At 36.7% G+C, this 10449-nt stretch overlaps 1 pseudogene across 1 annotated transcript in view; it reads right to left on the minus strand.

Annotated features, from left to right (window-relative positions):
- The window catches only part of LOC108526374 (succinate dehydrogenase cytochrome b560 subunit, mitochondrial pseudogene), a 29840-nt pseudogene extending 20141 nt beyond the window's left edge, over window positions 1-9699 (minus strand). The window contains exon 1 of the transcript XR_001884506.1: window positions 9681-9699. The product of XR_001884506.1 is annotated as a succinate dehydrogenase cytochrome b560 subunit, mitochondrial pseudogene (transcript). The remainder of the gene's footprint in view (window positions 1-9680) is intronic.
- Between the last annotated feature and the right edge of the window lie 750 nt (window positions 9700-10449).

Genomic DNA, 10449 nt, shown 5'->3' on the forward strand with positions numbered 1-10449 from the left:
AAAAAAAAAAAAAAAAAAGTAGAGATAATGAGACTAGAGTCGGGGAGGACCATCCTAGAGGCTTTGTTCAAGCTAAATTTCTACCTATTATCAGCCCCAGTTCCTAATCACTATTCTATGCTCAGCTATGATACCCTCTCTGTTTCTCCCAGGCAAGTCTGCCCTTCTTCCTCTGGACTCCAATAATAATCCTAACCTCTCCCATAATCCTAACCTCTGCCATTTATCCCTTTCTAACTTGGGTAGCAATACTGCAGAATAGAGGCCCAATATTTGTTATGAGTAGATTGAATACAGGTAGTAATTCTCCTCCTTTACTGCCCAAGGGATGGTCAGCAATCCCCTCCTTTTCCTAGGTCTTGGATTCTTCATGTACAGTGTGATAACACCTTAGGAGGCACATGAAGCTACTGTAAATTGTAAAATGCTAAAGACATGAAAACTAATAGTGGTATGGCATTTAGTAGAGATTTATAACTGGAAGAAACACTTCAGGTCCTATAAGCTTTCAGAGTTAAAACTTTGTTGTTTATGTCCATTACTGGACTATGAGATAACAAGAGGGCAGACAGCAATTGTATCTTGTGCATTTTTATATCTTCAGCACATAGAGTACTCAGTACATGGTTATTATATCAAATTGTCCCATTGAAATGAATACAAGATCTGATCCTAATAGTACTGATTATTTGTAGTCCATGCACCAAAAATTTTGGTTCAACTCATATTATTTCTCTCTTAATAATGGCTTTAGAATATTCAAGATACTCAAGGATATTCAAGAGGCATCTTAAGTTATATTCTCATTGATCAAAATAATTATGAAACTCCTCTTTTGAGTCACTTAACAAGGATGTGGCACATTTTTATATCTTGAGTATCAGAAAATATTCATTCTTTGAGGATGAATTTATTTTTAGGAAAATAACCAAAATGATTACAAGCCAAGTATGATTAATAAGGTGATTTATCACAGTACATGATAATAAGTTAGTTAGAAATGACACTTTAGAATGAAATAATAAAAATGATGTTATTTCTTGCAAGCCTGATTGAAAGGCAAGTCCAATACAGAAACATTTAAATGTTTGAAGCAACAGAAACAACATTGCAATAAGCACTTATTTTGAAGGGTTCAGGAATTCGTTGGAAGCCTAAGAAGCATCTTTGTAAAATTCCAATCCACTTCTTTAGAGTCACTCATCTTTCTGCTAACGAATAATCCATGATAGCCTGCTCCAATTGGCAAAGTTGACTAGATGGAAATCATCGAGTACAGAAATTTTGGTAAGGAATCTGGTCTGACCTAACATCACACAATTTTCAGATAATTTGATAGTAGGCAAATATTATTGACTTTGTTTTAAAGTGCATCTCTGGGCCTGATTCTCAGATCACAAATTCCTCCTCCATCACGATTACTGTTGGTTCTCATAACCCTCTCACAGTGCTAACATAATAATTTCTATCCCTGTAACCAGGAGTCTCTGACATATCTCTCTGTACCTTCGTGTCTTCCAGATATTTTTCTACCTCCCCAGTTCCTGACTTCTCTCTAGAGTCATATTGTCTACTACAGGAGTATAGTAGACATCCTCCCCTACAAAGATGTCTACATCTTAATCCTCAGAATCTGTGACTACATTAGGTTACATGGCAAAAGGGACTTTGCAGATGTGATTAAGGACCTTGAGATGAGGGAGAAATTATTCTGGATTATTCAGAAGGGCCTATTGTAATCAAAAGTGTCCTTACAAAGGAAAAAAAAAAAAAGAGGCAGGAGAATTAGAATCAGAGAAAAATAATTGGGACAATGAAATCAGACATTGCAGTGATGTGGCCATGAGCCAAGGAATGCGGGCAGTCTCCAGAAGCTGAACAGATTATCCCTGAAGTCTCTAAAAAGAACACAGCTCTGCCAACACCTTGATTATAGCATTATAGGACTTATTTTGGACTTCTGACCTCAGAACTGTAAGATAAAAATATGTGTTGTTTTGAGCCACTGCATCCATAGTGATTTGTTATAGCAACAATGGGAAACTAATACAGGCTGCCATTGTTCTCGTGGGGCTATTTAAATTTAAATAAACTATAAGTTTATAAAATTAAATTCCCCACTCTAGCTATATTTCAAGCCCTCAATAGAAACCTATGACTGATATCTGCCATATTGGAGAGCACATATCCAACAGCATTGAATTGTGCTGTTATAGAGGTCTCTTTGATTCATCCCAGATATCTCACCACTACTGTAGATTTAATAAAGCTAAACTAAATGCCTCCCCCTTAATTTTAAACCTCCTTGTCAATAGTAGTGTCCCAGAAGGCTATCCTACGCAGTAAACACTATCTTGGCTCAAAAAGTTCTTTGTTTGTTTTTTGTTTTTTCTTTTTTTTGTTTTGAGACGGAGTCTCACTCTGTTGCCCAAGTTGGAGTGCAATGGTGCGATCTTGACTCACTACAACATCCGCCTCCCAGGTTCAAGCGATTCTCCTGCCTCAGCCTCCCGAGTATCTGGAATTACACGTGCCCACCACCACCACGCCCAGCTAATTTTTTGTACTTTTAGTAGAGATGGGGTTTCACTATGTTGGCCAGGCTGGTCTCGAACTCCTGACCTCATGATCCGCCCTCCTCAGCCTCCCAAAGTGTTGGGATTACAGGCATGAGCCACCGTGCCTGGCTTGAAAAGTTATTTAATGCAGTTTTTTTCAGGAATCAAATGACAGCCTCAGATAAAAGAAGGAAGAAGTGGCTTAGTCTCACTGTAAGTCCTGCACTTTGTTGTCATCGGCCACATGAAAAACACATTATAAAATCATAGAGAATGTTCAAGTGGGGCAGAACTTTAGCAATCTCATGAGGAACCTCTCCTAGCTTTAATTTCAAAGATTTTTCCTTTCCTTTCTATACTGCTATAAGAGTTGGGTTGTTTGATTATTGATATGCTGACACTGGTTTTAAAGCAGAATATGGGATCATGTTTATTTGTGATAATATATCTTGATAAAATATAAGGATACAATATTACAATATCTTGGCATCCTAAGACTAAAGGGAGACATGATGGACTTTTGATTATCCAATTATACTCTGAGTAGAATAAAAACTGGAATAACAATTTCTGGAATTATTTTCCACTGCATCCTACAAAAGAGGAAACTTTGTCTGATTAGAATTTTTTTGATGTGTCAGAGCACTTTACAGTTAAAAAAAGTAGCTGAGAGCCATTAAGCAGTAACTGAAAACCAGCTAAATTTTATTCTTATTTAATATGTTTCTGCCACAGGACACTTTCTCCCCACAGTAAATACAAACCAGGAAGATTTGCTGTCTTAAGAGAAAAAAGACAGTAAAATTCATTCACAAAAAATGAGTTGAACATGATGTGCTAAGCAATGGAAAATGTTCTTTGAAAGGTTATGAAATACCTGATTAAGTAGGGCAATTATATAAAAGTTTATAGAAGTCCATATTGTAAGCCTTAATAATATAAACATATGTCAACACACATGTGATTATGGAGAAAGACCATTACTGTAGGTATCTACTCCTAGTTTATCTATTTTTACAGTCTGAAGAAATTTTTAAAGGTCACAAGACCTTTCTTCAGACTTTGTCACTTAAATAGTATTTTCAAATAGCATTTTCCAAACTATCGCCACTTATTTGTCTTACAATAAATTCATGGTTTTTTTTCTTTTAATGGAAATATATGTCATTGCATCTTTATCCTCAAATCTGTTCTCTGCACTCTCCTTGTTCCAATATTATTATATACTATGACTATTATATACTCTCTTCCCCAGACTCTCTTACCTTCCAGTTAAGTTTGGCCACTTAGAGGCTGTGGCAGGAGATTGGAAGGTTGGACGAGGGGAGAAACCACACCATTTCTCTACTGCCCTCTGCTTCAGGTGACATACCTACCAGTGGCTGTGTCTTTTTCATTTGTACGTATCTAGCTACCATGTGTTTTCCATGAGATACTCTTGAATCATTTAAATAAATGCCTAGTGAAGTTTGAGTGTATTTTTATCACCAGTTATTCCAATGACTTTGTCCTGGACAGTTTCTTAATTTTTTTCAACACTTAACCATACTCAAATGTATCATCAGACACTCACCTTCTTCAGCAGAAAGTGATTTATCATTCTTTGGCCTTATAGTAAATGGCAAGAGGAAAAGTTGATTTACCCTATGAACATCAATTCCTGTATTTTCATAATAAGTTTATTTTTCTAACTCTGAACTAAAAAAAAAAGATTCCATCTTTCATGTATTCCCATATCTTATAATTCCCCAGTGACTCTTCATAGAAGACCATTGGAGAAAGCCTATTACAATTCATAATGGAGCTGAGGAAGAAAAAATGAAATTCATTAAATAGCCTTAATATAGGTCACATAAGTGGAGATGAATTTCTAAACTCTTGAAGAAAACCATAAAACCAGTATTTTAAATTATTTTTTGTTTCTATGTTTCTAGGAGTTATTAGTGCCTGGACAGGATCAGTTGCCTTTAATAACTGTTTTACTACATCAGTCATAGGACTCTGCCAAAATGCTTTCACCTATAAAAAGTGATCACTAGTTGTAAGGATCCTTTTCTCAGGCCCAGGCAGGGGTGAGGCTTGAGGGACAGCACTGTCTGAGTTGAAATACATATGCAGATTCCTAAGTAGTTCAAAGCAAAGTAGAAGGCAAAGGTGGTTCCTCTGAACTAGTTGTATATATCCTGAGGATATGATAAAAGAGATAACTGGGAGGAGGGAGGAAAAGGAAAGTCTTACACAGAGCTGAAGGGTACTAACTAAAAGGACAGGAAAAAGGCTTCCACTTCTGGCTATTAGTGAGTTATCTCATTTTATATCAAGTCTCCCAATGAGAACAACTATAAATCTAAATAAAATGTTTTTAAGGAAATTTGCTTGAAGGCATTAAAGACTTGAAAGACCATGATTCCAGAAAGATGTTCAGAGAAACAAGTGCAACACAGAAGAGAAGAAGAGCTCTGCTCTTGTTTTCCAGGTGGAGTATTTTCCCCCTATTCAATGGAGATATGCTCTCAGTGGATGCCTGAAACCACAGGTAGTACTGAACTCTAAACATACTATGATTTTTTCCTATACATATTTACCTATGATAAAATTTTATTATAAATTAGGCACAGTGAGAGATTAACAATTGAAACCAAAGTGCTAGCCTGATTAAGCCTGTCCAACTTAACCCAACTTGCCTGTTTTTAATTGCTTACTTCTAGTTGATCTTAAAAGTTACAGCTAAAGGTCACATAGCCAAACAATATATAACTAAATTCCCACTAGCTTCTTTGAGATAACATCTCTGACATATATGTATGGTAGTGGTTGATTAAAGCTTTCAGGATTTTGAGGGCTGCTCCTATTCAGTTCAAATTAGTTGAAACCACTGACCTGCCAAATGGTTTGTTGAGGTGCCTGAGGAGTAACCTTTGGACATCAGAAGGTCCAGAAGCCCACTCTAATATTATGATAATGCCACCATTTTTTGAACAAGCATCAGGGTTCTGCAAGTGTAATCAAGCTACATGTGAAGAACCACGTAGCTTGATTACACTTGCACAACTTTGATTTTCTTACCTTTCCCCCTGCCCCATTTTTTGTCCCCTAAGTGTCTTCAAGTCCTATTTTCAGGGAGGTGGATTTGAGACCTCTTCTCCAATCTCCTTGCTTGGCAGCCTCACCAATAAACTCTCTCTCTTTTGCAAAATCTGTCATTACAGGCATTGGCTTGCTATGTACTGGCAGAATGAGCCTGGTTTGGCATCACAGTAACTAATAATAAAATAGAACAATTATAACCATATACTGTAATAAAAGTTACATGAATGTCTCTCTTTCTCTCTCTCTCTCCCAAAATATCCTATTGTATGTAATATTTTCAGACCATGGTTGACCATGGGTAACTGAAACTGCAAAGGGCAAAACCACAGAAAAGGGGGGACTACTGCATTTGACAATTCATACATGAAACTAACAATCTGGGAAGCTGGTGAGTGTTTGGCAGTCTTGAGGGATAGAAAAGGAAAAAAAAATTGAAGTCTTTTAAGGAGGAAAAACCCTAATAAATTATTTCAGGTTTTCAGTTGGGACTCCTAAAGAACAAAATCCAAGTAATAAAGGAAATTGACCACCTCCCTGTTGGCTCAATTAAAAACAGATGAAGTGATCTGCCCTCATCTGACTTTCTTCAAGGAGCAAAAAAAGTGTTTTTTTTAATTTTTCTGGCTGGACGCGGAGGCTCACACCTCTAATCCCAGCACTTTGGGAGGCCGAGGTGGGCAGATCACGAGTTCAGGAGATCAAGACCATTCTGGCTAATATAGTGAAACCCTGTCCTCAAAGAAAGAAAGAAAGAGAAAGAGAGAGAGAGAGAGAGAGAAAATATCTGAGAAGAAAAAGAATATAATCCAGAACCTCTAATTATCTCTTCAATTTTCTTACTCAATGTTAAGCATACACTCAATTGCCAGGCACACAACAAGACAAGGACAAATTATCTAAAACCAAGAGAAAAACGAAAAAAATATGCAATGAAAAAATTACTACAATGAATAATTTCAGTAGAGAACTAGAACCTATTTTTTTAAAAAAGACTTAAATAGAAATACCAGTACTAAAAAAATAGAATAACCCAATAGACAATTTATAACAGAAGATCAGGCATGGCAGAAGAGAGTATTTTCAAACTAAGATATAATCCCAGTTTGTTATATCCCAACTTAAGTATAGAAAGAAAAAATGATACAAATATAGAAAGCTATTAAGAGACATGTAGGACACAGAGAGGTCTAAAATACACGATTTTAGTTCTAGTAAAAGAAGAGAGAGGATGAGTAGAAGCAATATTAGATGATGATGGCCAAACATTTTCTGAAATTAATGAAAGACATCAAGCCACAGATTCAAGAAATGCTGCAAATAAACAAGATAAATATAAACAAAACCTACCTAGGCCTATCGTAGTAAAATCACTTAAAATCAAAAGAAATATCACTGGGACAATTAGATATTCAAATGCAAACAAAGGACAGAAAAGATGTTGAACCCTACTTAATACAATGTATATAGAAAATATCTTCTCCCATAGTCTTTTCACTCTTTTAATGGTGTCTGAGTATGAGTTCTTACTTTTATGCAATTCAATTTACCAATCTTTTCCTTTTATAGTTAATGCTTTCTATATTCTGTTTAAGAAAACTTTGGTTATTACATGGTCATAATCTAATGAGACTAGTGTCCCTGTAAGAAAAGGAAAAGATAACAGGAGTGCACATGCACAGAGTAAACGTCATGTGAGGACACATTGAGAAGTTGACTGTCTTCATTCAGGCTGCTATAATAAAATACCACACATTTGAAGATTTAAACAACAAACATTTATTTCTTACAATTCTGGATGCCAAAATCCTGAGATCAGGATGCCAGCATGGTCAGGTTCTAGTGAGGGTCCTCCTCTGGACTGCATACTGCCAACTTTTCCTTGTATCCTCACATAGCAGAGAGTGAGCCAGCATTCTGGCCTTTTCCTCTCATAAGAGCGCTAATTTCATTTGTGAGAACTCCACCTTCATAACCTAATCATCCTCCAAAGGTACATCTCAAAATATCATCACACTGGAAATTCTATTTTGACATATGAGTTTTCAGGACACAAACATTCAGACCATAACAATAGTCATCTGCAAGGTAGGAAGAGAGCACTCACCAGAAACCAGCCCTGCCAGCGCTTGGATCTCCAGCCTCCAGAACTGTGTGAAAATAAATTTCTGTTGTGTAAGCCCCCCAGTCTGTGGTATTCTGTTATGGCAACCCAAGCAGACTAATATATTGTATGACTCTATTCATATATCAAGTATTTTTTAAAGTAATATATGAAATTGGAAGTGAAGTCAACTCCCTTCAAGGAAGGAAATTTACAAGGACTATGAAAGTCATAGTGGACTTCTGGGGTGCTGCTAATACTTTATTTCTTGGTCTTAGTGGTGGATACATGAGCACATTTTTGTGAAAATTTTAAGGAAATTTAGATTTATGGTATGTGGTGTTCATTGAATATTTAATTTAAATTTTATTTTAAAATAAACAAGAAAAGCAGACTCATTGGGTGAGGGTGGATGACAGATACCAGAAAACTTCAGGGGGAGTGGATAAAATAAAGCACCCCAATTCCCATGGGAATTGATACAAAACAGTTTCCTATACTCCTTTACTCTTCCATCTCTTTATTTCTCTCTTACTCTTCCAAGCATACGTCCCTTTAGGATAACCTATGGAAAAAGTTGTCAATGGTGTTGGTTATGAAAGGATGAGATGGGAAAAGGCAGTCACTCACCAAAGAGTGTAAGTCAAATTGGTATTTTTTTTTTAGCATAGTAATGTTTCCAAAAACAATTTACAAAAGTGGATACTGTACAGACTGATTTAATAAACAGGGACCTCTAAATAAGTTCTCATTAAAAATGATTATTTTAAGAAAATACCAACAAAGAATTGATCACCATTTTGGATTCTACACGTCTTATAACATATATGTTTTTTCTTTAGATAAAGCTCTCGGGGGTGACATGAGGAGCTGCTCTTTATTCTTCTGAATGATTGCAAGAAGTTTTGGCAAGAATTTTCCCAGATTAGAAAAAACATAGCACATGTTTTTGGACTTGGGTGTGTAAACATAAACATATGTCAGCTTCAGGAGAGCATCTGTTCTTCACACACCTCTGCTTGAAGCTGCATTCAGCTTCACAGTTATCTCTAGGAATCAATTCTCTTTGAAGGCATCACTCAGCAATGTATATTTTACTGAATATTTGGGGAAAAATGGGAAAGCAGTTTTGTGTTAAACGCCTTAAGCAGGCATCCAATAAACATCCCATTCAACCCATCTTTTCTGCACTCAGGCCTCTCTTGGCTTCCTACCATCCTGACATCTTCCCACCCCAATTCTTTCCCCACTTGCTGGCTAAATATCTTTTGTTCCCTGGCCTTCCAAAAGCCCAACCACAGACAGCTAACCCTCCTGACAGCTTACTGGAAAATGTAGAGTCTTTGCCCCATCCCCATTTGTTTCTCCCCATTTTTCTACTGGCTTGACCAGCCTTCAATACCCCACTGGAACTTTGGGCGATAAATTTTTGTCCAATGCATTACATGTATAAGCAGAAGGGTAGGAAACGTCCTTTGCACACTTGCCCTGATTAACAAAAATTTAGCTTAGTATCAGGATTCCTTGGGCCTTAACTTCTCAGTGCTACACATTCCACACAAATTTGAATAACATCTGTGAAATATTTTGGGACACTTAAAAATTGTGGTTATATGAGAATACAAAATGTCATTATTCTTCCGTGTTGCTCTCATAATTCTGGCCTAAATGCAGAAAAGCAATACGGAATTAGCTAATAACAACGCTTGGCCGTAGTTAATAGTCCAACATGCATACTGTGCAGGTAAAAGAATTTCCTTTTCATATGACATGCATTTAAGAAATATCACTGTCATAATTTGGCTCATGTCCTTGTGATGACTCCCAAACATAGCAGTGACTAAGTTGACAAATGCTTTTCTTTTGGATAAATCAAAATGCCCTGTGACAAAACTGCTCTGGCCTAATGCAGTGCAGAGGGATCTACTTACGTTCTGTGTAAACTGCCATTCTCGGAGAAAAAGTGTTCATACCTGGGTTTCCACCATTCATCCTATTTTAAAAATTTGGACTGGTTGCTTTCTTTGGTCCCATCTATGTGCTAATTCATTACGGCAGCCCCATGCACTTGCACAGATTGTATCAAAGGCACATTTGGCTTTGTCCTGTCATTTCAATCATCTGTCTATGCAGGCATTCATTCACAAAATGATTGTTGGCTACCTATTATTTACAAGTCTCCTTGCAACAAAGCATCTTTATACCTTCTTATAGGGGTTATAAAGATACACAAGGTAATTCCCCATCTTCATTAAGCTCACATTTAATCAAAAAAGGTATACACACACACACCAAAAAACAACAACAAAACAGACAACTGTAAACAGTAAAGACAAAATAGAAGTAGAAGAGGAGGTTGTTTCTTGCCTGAGGCAAGTACGGCAGCCAGAATAATGTTTTCAAAAAAGCACATCCAATAATGTCTGCCTTCTGCCTAAATCCCTCATATGATTCTCCATCATATTAAGAAAAAAAAACCTAAGCACTTCAAACCAATACGCCACTTCTTAGCCAGCTTCAAGTTCTGCTCTTCTCTCTTATTCATTACACTTCAGCCACACTGGCCTTCAACTCAAAGAGGATGTTGAACATAGGTTTTTTATAAAATTGCTCACCTGTTGCCTGTCTTGTGTTTACTATGTCAAAGGGGCCCCACCTGTAACATGTCAACACAGTGGAGTCACCATGAAAATACATTTG

This window comes from Rhinopithecus bieti, unplaced genomic scaffold, assembly GCF_001698545.2.
Source record: "Rhinopithecus bieti isolate Rb0 unplaced genomic scaffold, ASM169854v2 scaffold_3610, whole genome shotgun sequence".
Lineage (NCBI taxonomy): Eukaryota > Metazoa > Chordata > Mammalia > Primates > Cercopithecidae > Rhinopithecus > Rhinopithecus bieti.